Source organism: Lissotriton helveticus, chromosome 5_1, assembly GCF_964261635.1.
Source record: "Lissotriton helveticus chromosome 5_1, aLisHel1.1, whole genome shotgun sequence".
Lineage (NCBI taxonomy): Eukaryota > Metazoa > Chordata > Amphibia > Caudata > Salamandridae > Lissotriton > Lissotriton helveticus.
In genome coordinates this window covers 958770795-958793634 of record NC_136065.1, presented here as the reverse complement: position 1 = coordinate 958793634, position 22840 = coordinate 958770795, and the positions used below count along the sequence as shown (strand labels likewise).

Genomic DNA, 22840 nt, shown 5'->3' with positions numbered 1-22840 from the left:
CTCTGGGTGTGTGTGTGTGTGTGTGTGGCTCTGGGTGTGTGTGTGTGTGGCTGGCTCTGGGTGTGTGTGTGTGGTAGTAATTGCTGTCTGCTGAGCTCGTCCAGTGGGGTACAATAGGTCTTACATTTGCGAGAGATTAAGCTGTTGGCAATGTAAATTACAATGCCATTTATTTATCTGTTTTCAAAACCAACACATAAATAAAATTTTTGTCATTTACAATGCCAATAGCTCTAACTTTTGCAAAGGCGAAACCGTTGCATTGTAAATGCTTGTTCATATATGCAACAAATTTTTTATTATTAACGGTTAATTTATTGTCTCCATCCACTCCGGATCACCAACCGACCCCTGCCCTCACCACGTCTTCAACAAGGCCGACGCTGTCATCGCACCCCACCTGCGAGACATCATCAACACATCCTTCAACACCGCCACCTTCCCAGAGAGCTGGAAACACGCCGAACTCAGCGCTCTACTCAAGAAACCAACAGCGGACCCCACCGAACTCAAGAACTACCGCCCCATCTCGCTCCTCCCGTTTCCAGCCAAAGTCATCGAGAAGACCGTCAACAAGCAGATGGCCGCCTTCCTCGAGACGAATGGATCCCTCGACCCTTCACAGTCCGGCTTCCGAGCCAACCACAGCACCGAGACCGCCCTCATCGCCGCCACCGATGACATCCGAGCCCTGATGGACAACGGAGAAACAGCGGCCCTCATCCTCCTAGACCTCTCCGCGGCATTCGACACTGTCTGCCACCGCACCCTAGTACAGCGCCTCAGCAACGTCGGAATCCAGGACAAGGCGCTGGAATGGATCATCTCCTTCCTCGACGGAAGAACTCAGAGAGTCCGCCTACCACCGTACAAGTCAGAGGCCTCCGAAGTCATCTGCGGCGTCCCTCAAGGATCCTCTCTGAGCCCCACCCTCTTCAACGTCTACATGAGCCCCCTCGCGGCCATCGCACGACAACACAACCTCAGCATAATCTCCTACGCCGACGACACCCAGCTGATCCTCTCCCTGACCAACGACCCCGCCACCGCCAGAGCCAACCTACACGAAGGGATGAAAGAGGTAGCCGAGTGGATGACGACCAGCCGCCTGAAACTGAACTCTGACAAGACGGAGGTCCTCATCCTGGGCTCTTCACCCTCCGCCTGGGACGACTCCTGGTGGCCTCCCGCCCTGGGCACCGCACCCAAACCGACAGACCATGCACGCAACCTGGGCTTCATCCTGGACTCCTCCCTCTCCATGACCAGGCAAGTCAACAACGTCTCCTCGGCGTGCTTCAACATCCTACGCATGCTACGGAAGATCTTCTGGTGGATCCCCACCGAGACCAGGAAGACCGTCACCCAGGCCCTCGTCACCAGCCGACTGGACTACGGCAACGCCCTCTACGCCGGTACCACCGCCAAGCTCCAGAAGAGACTCCAGCGGATCCAGAACGCCTCAGCCAGACTCATCCTCGACATCCCACGAACCAGCCACATCTCCGGACATCTGAGAGACCTTCACTGGCTCCCCGTCAACAAAAGAATCACCTTCCGCCTCCTCACCCACGCACACAAAGCCCTACACGACCAAGGCCCGAGCTACCTCAACAGCCGCATCAACTTCTACGCTCCCAAACGCGACCTCAGATCAGCCAACCACGCCCTCGCCGCCGTCCCCCGCATCCGAAGAGCGACTACAGGAGGAAGGTCCTTCTCCTACCTGGCCGCCAAGACCTGGAACTCCCTCCCGGCCGACCTGCGCCTGACCCGAGACCACCTCTCCTTCAGGAAGAAGCTGAAGACCTGGCTGTTCGAGCAGTAGCGGCACCCTCCCCTCCCCCAGCGCCTTGAGACCCTACGGGTATGTAGCGCGCTCTATAAATGTCATTGATTGATTGATTGATTTGATGCACAGAACGACCCACCGAGAGATGGTCCGTTTATGTACCGCCCTTCCCTTCTTCGCACCCACATAGCCAACAAACAGTTGGTCATCCACCCGGAACTGGCGTGTGCGATCCATATAAAATGAAAGCGCACGTTTTGGGGCCAGACGATGGAGCCGCTCTTCATCCTTTGAAGGATGCGGAGGCGGGAAGAAGGAAGGTAAGGTGATGGACTGCCCGATGTGAAAAGTAGAGACTACTTTGGGCAGGAAAGAAGGTCTAGTTCTCAAAACCACCTTGTCTGGATGAATGGACATGAAAGGAGGTTTGACAGAAAGAGCCTGGAGCTCACTAACCCTCCTGGCAGAGGTGATGGCAACCAGGAAGGCCGTCTTTAAAGTCAGGAGACGGAGAGGACAGGAATGAAGTGGCTCAAAGGGAGCGCACATCAAGAAAGTCAGAACCAGGTTCAAGTCCCACTGAGGCATCACGAACGGAACAGGTGGATACATGTGCGTGATGCCCTTCAAGAATCTTGTTACAATAGGGGACTTGAACAAAGAAGGTTGATCAGGCAGCCTCAGAAAGGCCGAAAGGGCAGAAAGGTAGCCGTTGATAGTGCCCAGAGCAGAGCCCTGCTGGGCAAGAGAGAGAAGAAAGAGGAGAACCTCGGAAAGAGGGGCAGAGAGAGGGTCCACAGCCTTTGCTGTACACCATGCCACAAATCTGTTCCACCGGCAGGCGTATACCGACTTTGTGGAGGGACGCCTGGCTGCCAGAATCACATCACAAACTTCAGGAGGCAAGTCAAATGGCCTCAACTGTCGCCGCTCAATCTCCACGCATGGAGGTGGAGACTGGACAGGTTCGGGTGGAGGACCGTCCCCTGCTCCTGCGACAGAAGGTCCTCCTGAAGGGGCAGGTGGATCGAGGGACCGACTGACATGCTGAGTAGCTCGGGATACCAGTACCTTCGAGCCCAGTCCGGAGCCACAAGGATAACTTGGGCCCGGTCGCGCCTGATCTTCTTCAGCACTCTGGGCAGAAGTGGTATAGGCGGAAAGGCGTACAATAGACCACAACTCCACTCGCGCCGAAAGGCGTCGCCGAGCGAGTGCCGTCTTGGAAACTCCAACGCGCAGAACTGATGACATTGCGCGTTCTCTTCTGTGGCGAATAGATCTAACCAAGGCTCTCCCCATTGCAGAAAGAGGCCTTTCGCCACGTCCGAGTTCAGACGCCATTCGTGATCCACCGAGCACCGACGGCTGAGTTCGTCCGCCCTGGCGTTCAGAGAACCTGCCAGGTGTTGAACCGTCAGAGTCACACCCTGACGTTCCAGCCATTGCCAGAGACGCAGAGCCTCCTGGCAAAGGGTCCACGAACCCACTCCGCCCTGCTTGTTGCAGTACCACATGGCGGTGGTGTTGTCCGTGAACACCTGCACCACACTCCTGTTGACAAAGGGGAGGAATGCCTTCAGTGCTAGGCGAATCGCCCGCAGCTCCAACATGTTGATATGGAGCCGGGACTCCGCCGGAGACCAGATGCCTCTGATCTCCGCCTCTCCCAAGTGGCCTCCCCAGCCCTGGAGGGACGCGTCCGTCACAACTACGTGCTCCGGTTGGGGAAGGGAGAGGGATCTGCCTCTGACCCAATCGCGGTCCGTAAGCCACCATTGCAACTGTCTCGCAGTGCCCTCCGAGATCAGGACATGGTCGGATAGGTTGCCTTGAGGCTGGGCCCACTGAAACTTCAGGTCCCACTGCAGAGCCCGCATCCGCCACCGGGCGTGATGCACCAGAAGGATGCAGGAAGCCATCAGCCCCAGCAGCCGCAGCGTCAACCTGACCGAAACCCGGGATAACGGCTGAAAGATGGGAATCAGAGCCTGTATATCCCGGACCCGCCGTTCCAGAGGATAAACCCGAAACTGCGCCGAGTCGAGAACCGCTCCGATGAAAAGGAGCTTTTGAGAGGGACACAGGTGTGATTTCGGCACATTGATGGAAAACCCCAGCTCGTGCAGGAGGTCTGCCGTCATCTGAAGGTGGTGGACGACTGTCTGGGGCGAGCCCGCCTTCAACAACCAGTCGTCGAGGTAGGGGAAGACTGAAACCCCTAACCGGCGCAGATGAGCTGCGACCACTGCCATCACTTTCGTCAACACCCGTGGGGCGCTTGTAAGGCCGAATGGAAGCACGATAAACTGAAAATGCTCGTGGCCTACCGTGAACCGCAGGTAACGTCGGTGGGCCGGGAGGACGGGGATGTGAAAATACGCATCCTGCAAGTCCAACGCCACCATCCAGTCTTGTGGGTCTAGAGCAGCCAAGACCTGAGCCAAAGTCAACATCTTGAACTTCTCCTTCCGGAGGAAGCCGTTGACGTTCCGTAGATCCAAGATAGGACGCAGGCCCCCCTTGTCCTTCTTGGGTACCAGACAGTAGTGGGAGTAGCAACCACACCCTACTTCTGGCCCAGGAACGCGCTCGATGGCCCCCTTGGCCAAGAGGGCCGTAACTTCCTCCTGCAGAAGAGTCAAGTGGTCCCCCGACACACGGTGGTTCTGCGGTGGCATGGCTGGAGGAGTGCTCTCGAAGGGGAGGGAGTAGCCCCTTCGGACGAGCTGCAGCACCCACCTGTCCGATGTGATGGTGCGCCAGCGGGAGTGGTGATGGCGAACCCTGCCACCCACTGGCGTCACATGGGCCTGAAAGCTCGGACTAGGAGGATTTGGAGGCTGATGCTGCGGGGGGAGGTGTGGCCTGACCTCGCCGTTGTCCCCGACCGCCTCCACAGCGGAATCCACGGCCGCCACCGCGTTGAGAAGTATTCTGCGGTGCGTGGCTGGCAGCACGTGTGGGACCGCCCCTTCCGTGGCCACGAAAGGAGCGAAACGAACCCGTTTGCTGGCGCTGGGTCGAGAGACCCAAGGACTTGGCTGTGACCCTGGAGTCCTTGAAGCACTCCAGCGCGTGGTCCGCTTTGTCGCCAAACAAGCGACTGCCATCGAACGGCATGTCCATCAAAGTATTTTGGACATCCGCCGAAAAGTTGGCGGATCTCAGCCAGGCGTGGCGACGAATCGCCACCGTCGTGGACATCGCTCTGCCCAGCGAGTCGGTCGTATCAAGACCACACCTGATGGAATATCGTGCTGCGTCTCGGCCTTCAATCATAGCCTTGCCGAGCTTCGCCCGTACCTCCTGCGGGCATTCTGGCAGACACTCCGCGACCGTATCCCACAGAGAGTGGGTGTAGCGGCCCAAGAGGCACGAGGTGTTGCAAGACCGCAGTCCCAAACTCAGGGACGAGAAGACCTTCTTCCCATACTGGTCGTACCTCTTTGATTCCCGGTCGGGCGGGGCCGACGGAAATGCGGTCTGGGAAGTAGAGGCCTGGATCACCAGACTCTCAGGGGTGGGATGGGTGTACAGGAACTTGGGGTCGTCCGGACACGGACGGTGGCGTCTGGTCACGTTCCTATCAACAGGCGAACCTGAAGCGGGCCTGGACCACGTGCCCAAAAGAACGTCTGTCAAGGCTTCATTGAACGGCAGCAGTGGCTCCTGTGGGCATGACTGCGGTTTGAAGACCTCAGTGAGGATGTTAGGCCTCACGACCGCGACGGGGAGCTCAAGGTGTAAAACCTTGGCAGCCCTCATCAACACCACTGAATAAGCAGCCCCAGCCTCCGAAGCCACAGTAGGAGGCGAGACAAAGCCAGGGTTAGGAGAGTCGTCCAGACCACTGGCGTCACCCAAGTCACCTGTCCAGTCCACGTCGTACTGACACTCGCGTGACAGAGGGTCCTCAGACCCCTCCCAACCCTCTCCATAATCTGCATCCTCACCATATTCAGAGTCAACGATGTAGACCGGCTCCTCTGGGTCAATGGGCCCCATCGGCGCCGGACTCGGCGTCGGACGACGCCGGTCTGACTCCGCGTCCGGAGTAGGAGAGGGAATGGGGATGGCGCCGCCCGGAGCCGGCGTCGGAGTCCCGGCGCCGCGCGGAGGCGGCACCATGGGTTGCCCCGATGGAATCGGCGCCGGAGAGGCCGGCGGACCAGCCGGCGTCGACCCTGAAGGGCCCAGCGGCGCCGGGGCTGGAGCCGCCGGCGGCGTCGGGGCCGGAGCACCCGACGGCGTCGGGGCAGGAGCACCCGAACCGCTCGGGACCCCGGACGGGACCACCGGGCCCGCAGGCGCCGTAGGCCCCGTCGGAGGAGACAGTGCCCTCATGGCCATGAGGAACTCCTCTATCTCCTCGCGCGACGCGCCTTGCCCAGGGACCGTCGGGTATGGAGCAGGCAGCGCCGGCGACCCACGCGGAGCCGCGGGGTGGGGCCACCCGAACCCCCGGCCGCATCGCGCGAGCGTCGGGGGGAGTCGGGGGTACGATGACGACGCCCCGACTTCTTGTGTCTCTTACCTGAGGAACCAGAGGAATGGTGACGACTTCCGGAGCACTCGTGGTGGCTCCGCGACCGTTCCCTCGACCGCTCCCTCGACCTCCGGCTGGACCGGGACCGCTCTCGACGCGGGTCCGACACCCGGAACTCGAGTAGCTTGCGGGACCGCTCCCGTCTAGCCTTACTCGTCAAGTCCCGGCAGTCGACGCAGGAGTCCACGTCGTGGTCCGCGCCCAGGCACCGGAGGCAGAGTCGGTGGAGGTCCGTGACCGACATCGTGCGGTCACACCCGTCACAATTCTTAAAACCGGGCATCCTACCGGCACCTTAAGAGTTAGAAAGTAATCAAAAACTTTGGTCAAAAGACCGGAGTACTGCTCTTCGGATCTGCGCTAACTGGCGAGGAAAAAAGAAGAACTGACGTCAGCGCGCGGAGGCGGCGTCTATATACTCCAGCGACGTCATCACGGCGCACGACGCCAACGACGGACGCGGAGCCGCAGGGGACGCCTGCAGACGACGCCTACCGACGCGCAGGGGTACTGCTACGCAAAAGTTTCCGGATCCAGACTGACACCTGGGGATATTCTAAGGTAAGGAATCTAATACTAACCTGTTTCTTTCAGATACAAGCTACTAGAGGCTTTAGGCAGGAAAATACAAACTTTTTTAAAAGTGGTATTTTCAAAAAAGTAATTAAAAATCTGACTTGACCATTAGATTGAATTTTAAATTACTATTAATTTGAGTCCTGGAATCATGGTTTTAGCTATATTTAAGGTGGGCTATTCTGGTTCTGAAATCCTAGCATGGGGACACTCCGAATGGAGTAACCAGGCGTTCTACAAATCTTTTAATATTTCCTTTACTAATGTAGCCCAGTGTTTTTCTATGTGAGAGCCAGACTAGCCACAGTGAAATGCGAATGTAGAGATTTTTCACTCCAAGGGCAGGTAAAACTTAGCACCGACGATAGAGTGATTTTTAAGTGCCTTGAAACCTTACGGGTGAATATTCACGTTCAACAAGTACTGATTGATTGATTGATAAGCATTAAAAAGGCCGGTTTAGGCATTATCAAAGGTTTATTTGGCCAGGTTCAATTTGCAGTTTCAAAACTGCACACTCGAGCTGCAGAGGCAGGTCTGAGACACGGTTTGCATTACCACCTTAGTGGTGGCATCACAGATGCTGTAGTCCACTAGTGACATTTAACTTATGAAACTTGATTTTCAGCCAACTAGGATTTTTAACCAATTTGACACGTTTAAGGGGCCAGGGAACATGCACTGAGTCCAAAAACCAACAGCATGAGTTAAAAAAAACATGTTGGTGATAATACAAAAACAGGCATTTTCTTACACTATGTATAATAAATGAAAAGATAACGAAGCTCTCTATTTACTAATGAACAAGTTACTTACCTTCGGTAACGCTTTTTCTGGTAGATCCAATATCTGCCTGTGGATTCCTCACCTTGTGAATGTTCACCATGTGAATATCCCCCTTGCGTCAGCAACATTCGGAAATTCTTTTCGTAGCTTCGCGCCGACGTGGACTTGGACGTCATAGAGGCACGGCATCGCTCGCGACTCCGCTGACGTCACCGACGCCTATAATAGGCCCACGCCGGCGTGATGACATCAGTTCCGCCCTTTTTTCCGTGCCTTCGAGGCACACGGACGGACCAATGACAGTAGACATATACACAGTATACGCAGTATAGAAATCAAGGTAACACACACAGTGTGAAGCAAATACAATAAAACATTTGAAATAAACAACTCCTTGACAATAAAATAAATACATTATAGAAACTCTGGCGAAGAAGACTGGACAACGCGGAGGCGGGTGGGTCAGTGAGGAATCCACAGGCAGATATTGTATCTACCAGAAAAAGCGTTACCGAAGGTAAGTAACTTGTTCTTCTGATAGATACATCTGCCGTGTGGATTCCACACCTTGTGAATAGAGTCCCACAGCAATCCCCACTCCCGGAGGAGGGTGTCCACTCTTCTAGACCAGGAAATCCTGGAGAACAGAGCGAGCAACGTGACCGTCCCTCCTCACTTCGGAATCCAAGCAGTAATGTCTCGCGAAACTGTGGAGGGAAGACCAAGTTGCCGCCCTACAAATATCCTCTACAGGAACACCTCTAGCCAATACAGAGGTTGACGACTTAGCTCTAGTAGAATGAGCCCTTATACCCTCTGGAGGTTCCTTACCGGCCAAAGAGTAGCTGATCTTTATACAGAGGACGATCCATCTTGACAAAGTTCTTTTATGGACCGCTCTTCCTCCCTTGCAGCCAACAAAGCCAATGAAGAGCTGGTCATCCAACCGACAGTCTTTAGTTCTGTCCAAGTAATAAGAAACCGCCCTCTTGGGGTCCAGACGGTGTAATCTCTCCTCCTCCTTGGAAGGGTGTGGGGGAGGATAAAAGGTAGGAAGGGTAACAGATTGACCAATGTGGAAAGGAGTTACCACCTTAGGCAGAAAAGCAGCCATGGTCCTAAGAACCATTCGATCAGCATGAATGGACAAGAAAGGGGGCTTGGAACGAAGAGCTTGAAGCTCACTAACCCTCCTTGCCGAGGTTATCGCAACGAGGAAAACTGTCTTAAGAGTCAAAAGCCTCATAGGACATTTGTGAAGAGGCTCAAAGGGAGCACCCATCAGAAAGGTCAAAACAAGATTTAAGTCCCACTGAGGCACAACAAAAGGAGTAGGAGGGAACTTATTCGTGAGGCCCTTCAAAAACCTTAAAACCACAGGAGATTTAAAAAGAGAAGGCTGGTCAGGCAAGCAGAGAAATGCAGACAGCGCTGAAAGATAGCCCTTCACTGTGGCAACAGCAAGCCCCTGTTGCGCCAGAGAAAGGGCAAACTGGAGAACATCAGACAAATAGGCTCTCAAAAGGTCTATAGATTTCTCTCCACACCAAGTAACAAATTTAGACCACCTATAAGAATAGATGGACTTACTGGAGTCACGCCTGGCTGACAAGATGACATCCACCACATCAGGCGGGAGAGAAAAAGAACTCAGGTTGCCCCGTTCAATCTCCGGGCATGAAGGTGTAAGGTCTGGAGGTGGGGGTGTAGAACCTGCCCCTCCAACTGGGAGAGGAGATCTGCCCTGCGAGGGAGACGGAGCGGCGGGTAAGAAGAGAGGTGCAGAAGGTCTGAGTACCACACCCTTCTTGGCCAATCCGGGGCAATCAATATAACTTGGGCCCGGTCTTGGCGAATTTTCCTCAGAATCCGAGGAATCAAAGGTATGGGAGGAAACGCGTAAAGGAGTTGCGAGCTCCAACTCAACTGAAACGCGTCCCCCAAGGCTCCTTGCATCGGATACTGGAGACTGCAGAATAACGGGCAGTGAGCATTCTCTTGAGTGGCAAAAAGGTCCACCTGAGGAGTTCCCCACGTCCGAAAAACGTGACGAACTACCTCCGGATGAAGCCTACACTCGTGGTCGGCAGAGAACTGCCGACTGAGACTGTCTGCACGAACGTTCTGAACTCCGGCCAGATGATTTGCCATCAGACAAATCTGATGGCCCTGAACCCAGGACCAGAGACGCAGAGCCTCTCTGCAGAGACACTGCGACCCCACTCCTCCCTGCTTGTTGATGTACCACATCGCGGTCGTGTTGTCCGTCAGGACCTGAACCGACTGACCGCGAAGGGAAGGGAGGAAGGCCTTGAGAGCCAGACGTATCGCCCGCAACTCTAGAAGGTTGATATGAAGCAACGTTTCCTCTGGAGACCAAAGACCCTTGACCTCCAGATCCCCCAGATGAGCACCCCACCCTAGAGTGGATGCATCCGTTATTACCGTGGCCACCGATGGAGGAAGCTGAAAAGGCTTTCCTTGCGACAGATTGCCTTCCACGCTCCACCAAGACAGATCCGCCGCAGCTTCTCTGGAGATCCTCACTGACTCCCTGAGATCTCCGTTGTGCTGATACCACTGCCTGCGGAGGCACCACTGGAGTGCCCTCATGTGCCAGCGTGCATGGTTGACCAATAGAATGCAAGAAGCCATCAGACCGAGCAGGCGAAGGACCTTCAGGAATGGAACAACCGCTCCATTGAAGAATAAAGGAATCATTTCCTGTATGTCGCGAATCCTTTGAGGAGGAGGGAATGCACGACATACAGTAGTGTCCAGGACCGCACCTATGAACAGGTTGCGCTGGGAGGGCACCAGGTGAGACTTGGGTACATTTATCGAAAAACCCAACCTGTGCAACAAAAGAGCTGTCTCTTGCAGATGATGGAGCACCTTCTCTGGCGACTCCGCCTTAATCAGCCAGTCGTCCAGATACGGGAATACAGGAATCCCCGACCTCCTGAGATGTGCTGCCACCACTGCCATCACCTTGGTGAAGACTCGAGGCGCAGTAATAAGACCAAACGGAAGGACCGCAAACTGGTAGTGTTGCGACCCAACCGTAAAACGGAGATACTTTCTGTGCGACTTCAAGATGGGAATATGAAAATACGCATCCTGCAAGTCGATCAACACCATCCAGTCCTCTTCCAGCAGTGCCTGAAGAACCTGTGCAAGAGTGAGCATCTTGAACTTTTCCTGTTTCAGGTAAAGGTTCAAGATCCTGAGATCCAGGATTGGCCGTACCTGCCATCCTTCTTGGGGATCAGGTAGTACCGGGAGTAGCACCCCTGACCCCTTTCCTGCTCTGGAACCACCTCTATCGCACCTTTTCTGAACAGCGCCAGGACTTCTTCCTGCAGGAGAAGCAGGTGGTCCTCCGAACAAAAACCCTGGCAAGGAGGATAATTTGGGGGAAACTCCCGAAAGGGAAGAGCATACCCATTCCCTACGAGATTGAGAACCCAAAGATGCGATGTTATCAATTCCTAATCTCGTAGGAAATGGGTAAGCCGGCCCCCCACTGGGCCCACATGATCCGGAATGGCAGATCTAGGGCTGCTTTGCTGCGTTGGCAGGGAGCTGGGAAGGGGAAGAAGAGGAGGAGGAGGAGGAGGCTTGACAGCCTCGAGAACGGCCTCTTTGCTTGCCCCTATAAGACCTGTACAGCGTGTTCTGCTGCTGCTGTGGCTGCTGCTGCGTAGATTTGTAGGATCGAAAGGAAGACCTGCTAAATCCCCTAGTACGCCTTCCAAAAGTGCCCCTGGACTGAAGGCCCAATGACTTAGCTGTCGCTCTGCTGTCCTTAAAACGTTCTAAAGCAGCATCTGCTTTCTTGCCAAACAAGCCAGATCCATCGAAAGGGAGATCCAACAATGTAGATTGGACATCTGAAGAAAACTCACTAGACTTCAGCCATGCAGCTCTCCTCATAGCCACAGAAGAGCCCATGATCCTTGCCACAGAGTCCGCCGTGTCTAACCCACTCTGAATTACCTGCCTTGCTGCAGCCTGCGTATCAGAGATAACTTCTTGGAAGTCTTTTCTATCCTCCTCAGGTAATTTGGGTACCAACTGTTTAACAGTATCCATAAGGGCGTGAACATAACGACCCATCAGGCAGGTCGCATTGGTGGACTTCAGCGCCATACTAGCAGAGGAAAAAATCTTTTTAGCAGCCTGATCCTGCTTTCTCGACTCCTTTTCAGCTGGAGTGTGAGGAAAAGCTCCTGTAGACCCTTTGGAACAGGCAGCCTGTACCATCAAACTCTCAGGCAGAGGGTGAGTGGATAAAAATTCTGGGTCTTCTGGAGCAGTCCTGTACCTTCTGGCAACAGCTCTAGACACAGCTGGAGTTGATAAAGGTTTCTTCCAAACCTCTAAAATAGGATCTCTAAGGGCATCATTAAAGGGCAGCAGGGGTTCAATCACCGATGAGGGAGAGTGAAGAACCTCCGTGAGTAGATTTGACTTGAACTCAGCAGAAGGTAAAGCAATGTTCAACACACTTGCTGCTTTTTTAATTACAACATGGTAAGGAGCCACATCTTTAGAGGGTTCGTCCGACACTGAAACCAAATCCCACTCAGGGGACAGTTCAAGTCCTCTGGCCACCGAAAGATCCTCATAAGGGTCATCAGGATCCTGTAGCTCACCCTCCTCCAAATACTCCTCACGATAACTCTCTTCTTCCATCAGCCTCTGGGCTTCACGCCTCGACCTGTGCTTCACTTTCGAAGCCGTCGGATCCACTGTCGACTCCGCCGAAGCCGGAGCCGGCGCCGAGCCCGACCCCGGGCGAGGAAGACTTCCACGACGTCGTTCGGGATCCGGCATCAGAGATGATGGAACCGGCGTCGAAGGATTTGGTGTCGTCGACTTCGGCGTCGATGGCTTCGGAGTCGAAGGCCTCGCCGGTGTCGGAAGATGCCAATGCGGCGCCGGAGCCGGCATAAAGGGCATAAAGGGCGCAGGGGCATAGGTTTGAGGGACACCCAGACCAAATGCCATCGGACCCGTGGGACCAACAGGCATCCCAGAGGGGTACATAGCCCTGGAGTAGATACCATACATCGCATTTAAAAAATGCGTCGGATCCTGACCTGGAGTCGGAAAGGTTGGATACGAACTCCCAGGTAGATCTTGAGGGCGTGGAGTCGATACGAGGTCGACCTCCTCTTTAGGCTGGTGCACTGGAGTCGACAGACCTTCGGGCAACGGAGCCTCTCCCTCTCCAACTGTCTCCCCCTCACCATCATCCTCCTGATCCGGAGAATGGGATGGATCCGGAGATGGAATCGCTGTCTGCTTCGGCGAGCCAGGCGAATTCGCATGCGACGCCGCACCTCCGGCGTCATGTTCTTCCGAAGCCGAAGATACCACTTCTTTCTCTACCAGCTTCACCTGCGACTTCGGTTTAGAATCCGAGTCTTTCTTTGAACGATGTCTGGATTCATGAGATCTTTTCCTATGCTTCTTTTTCGAAGACCTCGAAACATGGGCCGAGGACGAATCCGAACGCGACCTCGAGTGAGATCTTGACCTCGAGCGTCGAGTCCGCGATCTCGACTTCTTCTTCTCCTTACTTCCTTTAAGCTTTGCAACAATAAGCTTAGCTTCTCTCTCCCGGAGGGCTTTAGGAGTCATCTTATTGCAGGATCGGCAGTCTTCGACGTCGTGGTCGGAGCTAAGACACCACAAACAGCATTCATGCGGATCCGTAATGGACATAGTCTTGCCGCATTCCCCACAGGCCTTAAAACCTGTCTTCTTTGACGACATGATGAAAGAGGAGATAAAGGAATACTAACAACGCAAAGTAACAAAGTTACAGTGAAAGCTATGGACGATCCCTAGAAAACCGTTAGCGTCGACGACGCGGAAAAAAAGGAACTGATGTCATCACGCCGGCGTGGGCCTATTATAGGCGTCGGTGACGTCAGAGGAGTCGCGAGCGATGCCGTGCCTCTATGACGTCCAAGTCCACCTCGGCGCGAAGCTACGAAAAGAATTTCCGAATTTTGCTGACGCAAGGGGGATATTCACAAGGTGAACATTCACAAGGTGAGGAATCCACACGGCAGATGTATCTATCAGAAAGATTATCCAACTCAGACCTCAAACTCTTTGAGTCCAAGTATTTTTCAATTAGCAATCTTTCTACGAAGGAAGATGGCATATGTGTGAGCGGTCGCAGCGGCTGTGCTCTGCGGCGCTGGGCAGCTACAGCATAGAGAACACCTTTCTACATTCCTGCACTACTTACATCAGCCAGCTATTATGATTCCCCGCGTCTACCAGAGACACTCTGACCCGGGCTTCACCAACCTACGGTGACACTGCAATACTAAAATGCAAAGAACCTTTAAGTAAAGAACCCTCGAGTGAAGAACAAGTGAAGAACGCTATACGCCGCATCGTTATTTCACAGCATAGCAGCACCGGGTAAGGATGACGGCTACGTCCCGATGGCAAACTGACTTTTGACATTTGACTTTCTGTGTGTTAACGATTATATCGGCTTCTGCTTCTGTTTCACTGTTGGCACTGAGATCTGTATATCCGTCTTTTACACGCTTATCATCTCTGACTCTGACTCACCTCTCCATCTACAAGTACCTTGCGGGTATCTTATCAACGCCGACATCAACGCTTCCGTCAATTGCTGCTTTCTCCCCTTCCCCACAGAGACACCGAAAACCTCTCCCTCGTCCTCTCTCCTTGGCTCCAAAGGCTTCATCTGCTAACACAAGAGCAGGGGCCTCAAATCTCACGCGCTCCGTGTCCCACGCCTCCCGTTGCCAGGGAAACGCAGGAGGCGCCTGCTGTAAGAAGGCAGAGGGTGAGAGAAGGAAAAGAGCTGTGAAGGCGAATGCTGCTCATAGGCAGAACGAATTTAGTAAACAGGAGCTGTAATCTTGAACGCCGCACTGGGACTAGAACTCTGGCCATTACATCTGTCCTATTTGAGACAGTGATTAACATCGTTTTATCTCCATCGATATCTGGGACAGTAAAAGTTCAACTGTGTAAGCTGTCTAAACTTTGCTCCTCCATTACTGCTCTCTCACAGAGTGTACTAAATATCTGTCTTAAGGAAAGTAAGTACAAGAGAGGTCAGAAGAGCATTGAAATTGTCCTGAGAAAACGCTTCTACTCCAAGAAAGAAATCCAAGAAGGGCAACCTCGAACCCAGCTGGACTTACAGACGGGCCTACAGAAGCCAGAAAACAATCAGAGGTGGATTGCAACGCCATCTCAGGCTATAAATATGGAAAGGAACGCTGGAGAGGAACGCTGGAGAGGACAGAGATGATGGAGGAGGAGAGGGACTCATCGCACAAAAGGACCAGAAAGCCCAAAAAAGCCAAAAAGGCCAGAAAACACAAACAGCAGCATTAAACAATATGACTCACAACAAAGAAAAGGGGGGTGAAAAGGGGGATGAAGAAGGCGTTGTCCTACAAGGAGATACACCGATACAAGAAGACCCGGCATATTCAAAGGATGTGATAAACATAGGAGATCAAAACCTTGAGAACGCCGAAACTGAGGAGACACCTGAAAAGGCACCTACTCAGCACATAAATAACAGACATAAAGGCCCTGAAACTAGAGGGACCAGAGCAAAGGAAAAAGACATGGCAATAAATGAATCCCAAGAGAAAGGAAAAGCTAAAGACAAAAATGTAGAAAGAAAGCTGGAAAAAGAAAGAGAAAAGGCAAACCGCAAGGAGAGAGAGAAAGAGAAAGAGAAAGAAAAAGAAAAGGAGAAAGAGGCTGGCAAAAAGAAGGACAAAGGGGGAGAAACTGAGGAAACAGAAGAAAACGCCAAATTGGAGTTAATGGCTAAAAAAGCACAGAGGTTACAGACCATAAAAAACTTAAAGGCTGCTGCTAAGAATACTGGCCTACCGGCAACATTGCAGCCAAGAATATCTAATATATTTAGCCCCCGGCCAAAGGAATGCCTGAGCGATGCATCGACAAATGAAAAAGCACAGAGCCAATTGCAAAGTAAGAACTCTAGAGAGCTGAATGGAAACTGCAAGGGTGCTCAAAGTATGGTCCCAACTAAAACCAACACTGACGGGAACCATACTACAGGGTCAGGCAAAGGAATTTTGAAAGCTGACCCAAATATGAGGAGCAACGAGACAAGGACATCCATAAAGGTTGATGCAATGATATCTAATCAGAGAGAGCAATCTGATCAAAAAGAGATGAAACAGAAAGCTGAGCATTTACACCCCTCTCTCAACACGCAAACGCCCCCAGCTGGGAAAGAATCGCATTCAGCTAATCACTCACTCTCCGAAGAAGACTCCGAATCAGAACTTTACGAAACAGGGATGTCTATCTCAAGTGACTCAAGTGAACTAAGCGACTCAAATGAATCAAGTCCCGGTGCGCAAACTGGTTCTGTACCTCTGGAGATCTCGGGCTCTAATGACTCAAGATTATCCAGCGAAACTAACATCAGGAAGAAAAGGAGCGGGGGGAAAAAAGGATGAAACATAAAAGAGAAAAAAACATGATGAACGAAGAGACCACAGACCCCGGTAACAACACGGACTATGCCAAAAGTAGACCTAATTCTACCCGAAAAATCCCAATGATTCAAACACCGGGAGAAACATCACGTCAAAAAACAACTGAGCCCTCATTGAGCGAGGTACTAAGCTCAATAAAAAACTTCCACGAGGATGTGAAGAAAGATAGCCATAGGAATCGCATGGCTATTGAAAAATTACAAGGCGCAGTGAAAAAAGTGGGCAACATTTTCTCTGAGATGTCAGAGAGAATGGTCATGGTGGAAACTCGCACCGAGAATCTCGAAAAAGATATCGTGAAGCTCCAAAAAAACGTAAAGGAACAAGATGGAATAATAAAGGATCTCATGACCAAAGTGGAAGATCATGAAAACAGATCTAGAAGGAACAATTTAAGGTTCCTTGGAATTCCAGAAAACTTTGAGGAAAACAACGCAAGAGGGGCAATGATTAACATTCTTAAAACATCATTTCCGGAGTTGGAAGCCTGGGATATGGAAAGGGAGATACAGCGGGCCCATCGCTTTCCCCTAATGCCATCAAAACATTCTAATAAGCAACATCAATATCCCAGGGCAATGCTGGTCTACTTTGGCAATTTCCTTCTCCGTGAAGCAATCTATGACCTTACCAGACCGACCACTCAAAGAGAATATAAGGGATTCAAATTCTTTGCTAGACCGGATTTCGCTCACTCTACTGTCGAGCGAAGATGGAAAATGCGCCAACTATTTGATCCTTTTGAAAGAAACCCTGCACGCCTGAAAATCATATTCAAGGGCTCAACAAAAAGCTTTAATAGCGAAGGGCAGGCGGAGGACTATCTACGAGAAATCTCAGGGACTGGGTCACAAAAGTCAGGGAAATAATGCAAGCCACAGAAAAAAAAACCTGTAGAAGGAATAGCTAAGCTGAATTAACTACTCCACTATGTATTAATCAGGAACCATATTCTGCGGAAGCATTTAGAATTAGTAGAATGGATAAGCAAGCTGAAAAACATATTTAGTTTATAAAATTAAGCGTGAAATGTTTTCATATTATCCAGGTTTTGGTTCAATTAGGATTAGATAAGTATATAATACACATTATTAAACTAGCCCAGCCCGCAGGGCCCGCCTTCACGGATGTCACACCCCTGGTCCAGACAGGGTCAGGTAACCTTCAAAAGTGGTGGGGGGAGGGGGGAGGGAAAGAGGGGGCATCGGGAGGTAGGGCAGGTCGGTTGGACCCCTGGGTGGGGTGGTGGGGGTTCAGGGGGATGGTCAGACAGGAAATTAAAAAATTACAGAGAAAAAGAAAATTATAAAGCTATAGCTAACACTTTTTTTATGGGAGAGTTTTTCTCTAAGATGGGTAGCACAAACAAATGGGGGCACTGAAGATTATGTCACTTAATATCTGCGGCCTAAATGACATTAAGAAGAGACAAGCAGTTGCGGTGGGTCTACAAACTGCAGGCCCCAACATAGTATGTATGCAGGAGACGCATATTGAAGGTTCACAGCTACACCTTTTAAAAACATTAGTGTACAAATTAATCTGTGCTACTACTCAGGGAGCTCGTGTCAGGGGGGTGGCAATCTTAGCTAGAGGCGGAGGTTTTAGCTTTAACCGATGCAAAGCAGATAAATTCGGGAGGTGGGCAATCACAGAATGCCAGTTTGAACAATCACAGTCAGTTACCATCTGTTCAATTTATGGAAGTAATTGTGATGATCCCACCCTGATAAATGAGGTCTCTAGCGAACTTGCACATTGGCCATTACCAGTTCTCATCTGCGGGGATCTCAATATTAATTTACCCTCCGACTGGTCAATGAATGATAATTGGGTGTATCATGGGAGGAAACCTAAAGTGTTCAAGGCCCTAAAACATCTATGTCATATGCACGGACTTCAGGATGGGTGGCAGATCTCTAATTCTGAGGATCCTGGCTACACCTTTTTTTCAAATCCACACCGGGTACATGCTAGGCTTGACTATTTTCTTATATCACAGACTTTAAGCTCTATCACACAAATAGAAAAATTGCCTCGAGTACTCTCTGACCACAACCCTCTGGTATGCACCCTAGAGCTAACACAATTGGGCCAGAAGCCAAGAAATTGGACCTTCGAGAAATCCCTGCTCCTTGAAGAAGATTATTATAATCACATGTGAGCATGGATACCCAATTTTCTAGAAAATAATGTAGGGAGTATCTCTATAGAGATAGTGTGGGACGCCCTAAAAGCATGAATCCGAGGGGAAACCACACAATACTCAATAAGGGTTAATAAATTGGCCAGAGACCTGTATAAATTGCTATCGGAATAATTACAGGGTTCAGAAGACGAACTCATCAGGGCAACCCATAATTCTCTAACGGTAGAAGAGCTCATCAAAATTCAATATCAGGTAGCAATTGATAAGGCTGCTATTATGAATACATTTATCACCAAAGCGGTTAAAAAAGCCACCGCACATAGTGAGAAAATCTACGAAGTACGCGAATTAGTTGGCCATCAACTGGCCATACGTATGAGGCAACAAACATCTCAGAACTTCATACGGGAAATATCAGACCCAGTGGAAGGCTTAATTTCAGAAAGTAATAAAATTAGAGAGGCCTTCTAGCACTTCTACAGCACTTTATATTCAGAGGAAGGAGGGGCCGATATAGATAGTATGAGAGAATACTTAAATCAGGGAACACCCAGTAGACTTGCTGAAGAAGATCGAGATGATCTAGAGTAGATACCAGTCCTGGAAGAAATTCTAGAGACAGTGAAGGCTTTGCCTAGAGGAAAGGCAACTGGCTTGAACTCTATCCCTCTAGAGTTTTATATCACTTTTCTAGATCAAATCAAAGAGATTTTCTTAGATTTATGTGTGCACATATTTAACGGGGGACAACCACCAAGGTCATGGTCAAAATCAAAAATAGTAGTATTCCTGAAGAAAGATAAACCTCCGAATCAGATGGGCTCCTATCGCCCCATCACCTTAATCATTGTGGATTCAAAAATATATTCCAAATTAATAGCGAATCGAATGGCACCATTAATCCACAAACTTGTCTCAAATTCCCAGCACGGGTTTGTACCTGGAAGAGGAACCACAGATCACATCCATAGAGTGATCACCCTTTTTGACAGCACAGAGGTGACGGGAGACCCAATGGCGCTTATCCTCTTAGATGCCGAAAAAGCCTTTGCCCGGGTCTCCTGGTCATTTCTGTGGCTGGCAATGGGTCATCTGGGCTTTAAACAAGGATTCGTTCAGGCGGTACAAAAACTATAGACCAACCCTAAAGCTGTAGTGATGATAAATGGCAATCTCTCTAAAGAACTAACAATATCAAGGGGAACTTGACAGGGATGCCCATGCTCCCCATTGCTGTTCGCCATCTATATTGATCCCTTTATTCGCAGTCTGGAATCTAATGCTGTTATTATCCCTATACTGACCCAAGGTTATATGACTAAAACTCTTGCTTATGTCGATGACATAGCCATAGTAACACCAGATCCGGCATTAGCCTTACCTATAATTGAAACTGAGGCTAAAAACTTTGGTAATATGGCCGGCTACGCACTCAATCAGAGTAAAACCCAAGTAGTCTTACACGAAAAATGCACTATGGTAGATCCTCGTGTGACAATAAAAGCGACCTACTTAGGGCTATGTATCTCCTCCAAACTTGAGGAATTGGTCGAATTAAATCTGAGCCCTCTACTAGATAAAATGCAGAAAGATCTTCACTGTCTGAATAACCTACACTTATCTTTGATCGGCCATGTAAATGCATTAAAAATGGTTTACTTCCCTAAATTGCTTTATATGTTCAGAGCAATCAATCTGGAAATTTCTGAATATTGGTTCAAACTGATGGAGCGCACTTTTTCTAGTTTTATTTGGTCCTATTCACAACCTCGAAGAGCCTACAAGCTCTTGACTCTTCCTAAAGAAAAAGGAGGCTTAGCCCTCCCTAACCTTAAGTTATATTATTAGGCATGTATGCTCTCATATAATCATGAACTCTTTTTTCTATTAGATAATAATGAGACAGTCTCAGTGGAAGACCAACCATCAATCCATCAGCTGGTATTAGGTAATAAGAGCAAGGGCTATCTGTGGCGATTTCTCGATGATAGTTACCACAAAAAGGTCCGCCTAAAGACCTTACTGGGGGGGTTTAAAGCGTGGAAAGCTGTGAGGAAATTACTGGGCATAGGACGACTCTCGCTCTACTCTCCTCTAAGCAACAACCCGGTTCTCCCTGAAATCTTTAGTGGAGCCTGTATTGAGAGATGGACTACGACAGGAATTACACACTTTGGTTGTCTTTTCGCAAATGAAGGGCTACACTCGTTTGAAACCTTGAGGGAAATATATCACTTGGAGTGGAGGGACTTTTTTAAATATCTGCAAATCAGAGATTTCTTAACACGAAGGATTAGAGAAAATACCTCATTTGATAAAATACCGACAGCAGAAACGTTAAAAAAATCCAAAAAATTCACAATCGGTGAGATATATTCTCACTTGTTATCCCTTCTTCCGAACAATCTCGAGAAAACAGCACAGAAGTGGCAGGGAAAATTAGCAATCACCTCGGAAGAATTTAATTATGCCTATGATTTATCCCAAACTATCCTTATGTCAACCAAACTACAAACACAGTTTTATAAAACCTGCTTTTTTATGTATTATACCCCTGATAGAATTGTTAAATGGGGGAGTGGGAGGGGCACATGCTGTTTTAGATGCACATTATCTAATGCGGATAGCGTACACATATTTTCCTCCTGTGCAAACCTATCCTCCTTAAAACTGAGCATTGAACGGTTTTTAACTGATGTCCTAAAAACCGGAATAGTCCTCTCTAATGAAATGATTTTGCTTGGGGCAACTAATCTCGCAGAACCATCCCCTGGACATGAACTAATATTTATAGCCATGGCGGTCTTAAGAATCTGTATCGCCTCTGCCTGGTTAGACCCTAACCCACCATCTTTCCAACAATAGTTTTCTAGACTGCTAGCTATATTTAATATGGAAATGGCTATATATAAAAGAAAAGGCAGAAGACGGAGGGCCAGGGGATTGAAAATCTGGTATCCTTTAATTGAGTGGTCCCAATCCCAAAGTAATTCTCTGTAACATAAGGCCATAACCTGCGGGATCTAAATACTACTAAAATTTAATTTGTTATGGTTGTATATTGTTTGAAATCTATAATTATTCAGATGTTATGTGTATCTCCCCAAATAGATGGGAAATGTTTTGGTTGTTTGATTAACCTATTTAGCCATTAATGTACAATGTATGAATCCATCCAATTTTCTAACTTCTCTGTATTTATATGTGAAATATTCTTTGTTGAACTTGTCTGACGGGGGGGGGGGGGGGGGGGGGGGTTTATGCGCCTTGGAAAAAACCCAATAAATAAAAAAATTTAAAAAAGCAACTTTTCTTTCACATTCATGTTTGTATTGATTATGGAGAACTTTTTCAAACATCTCATTTGAATGAAGATTTAACAGTTGAAAAACTAATGGAATACCATAACCTTGTTAGATGATGAGTGGGATTTACGGGACTTTATTATGCATGGTGGTGAATGAACTGTTGTAATGTTGCTTTTCCTATTCGTTAAAAAAAATGTGTAAAAAAGAAAATCTTTATTTAAACACATTGCAAACCAGACATGGTAGAGGAGAACTATTTAAGAGCAGAATTTATCTCAGCTCTGGCAAATTTTGTTGGGCACAACTGATAAGTAAGAGTATTGAGTGTAATATGTCTTTCTGCCTTAGCACTTTTTGCAGTAGAGCTGCATGATTACATAAGATTCCTATTGTCTTCACTATGTAATACCAAACCATATACATCTTAGCTAGGCTCAGAAGAGCTCTACATTTCTTTAAAATAATTGTAATAGCTGGATAAAGCCTACCCAGCCTTCACTTGAAACGAGGTAAGGATATCCAACTCACAAGCAGAACAAAACAAATACCATCAAAATATTTAAAAACTGCCTGGCTTCTGCAATCAATAGGTGTAACCCAAATAATCGAACCTATGAGAAACAAATGTGAGACGGATATGTGAAAAGGAAATAAAGGAAAGTAAAACAGAACTTGCCTTAAGTTTTATTACATTCCGGAGTGAGTAAGACTCTATAATATGGGATGTTACAACAGGGTATTAATGCCCCTGAAGGAAATTACAGTTAAAGTGGACAAATTATGAGCAAACAAGGCAAGATAGTAACATAATTCTATATATTGACCTAAAACACTGGAAACTAATGCAGATGGCAAGTGGTATCAATACAAAGACATCTGCCATACATTGATTCACACACTTTCCACTTCTAGAACCTCAATCCTGTTGTTACATGCTTTGGTTTGTGTTTTATATCACTACAGTTCATTTTCAATTATCCATTTATATCCCACATTCGGCACTTAGGATATGAATGAATAATTAATTTCCTTCGTCGGAGGAAATGGTCTGTGAAGCAGATCACTTTTGGAGACACCAAAACAACAGACATGTCTGTCTCAAAAGTGTTATATACCCTTCTGCAG

The 22840-nt window shown here is 49.3% G+C and overlaps 1 protein-coding gene across 1 annotated transcript in view; it reads right to left on the bottom strand.

Moving 5' to 3' along the window:
* CFAP46 (cilia and flagella associated protein 46) overlaps positions 1-22840 on the bottom strand; it is a 1487057-nt gene that overhangs the window by 320312 nt on the left and 1143905 nt on the right. The gene's annotated exons all lie outside the window — the stretch shown is intronic.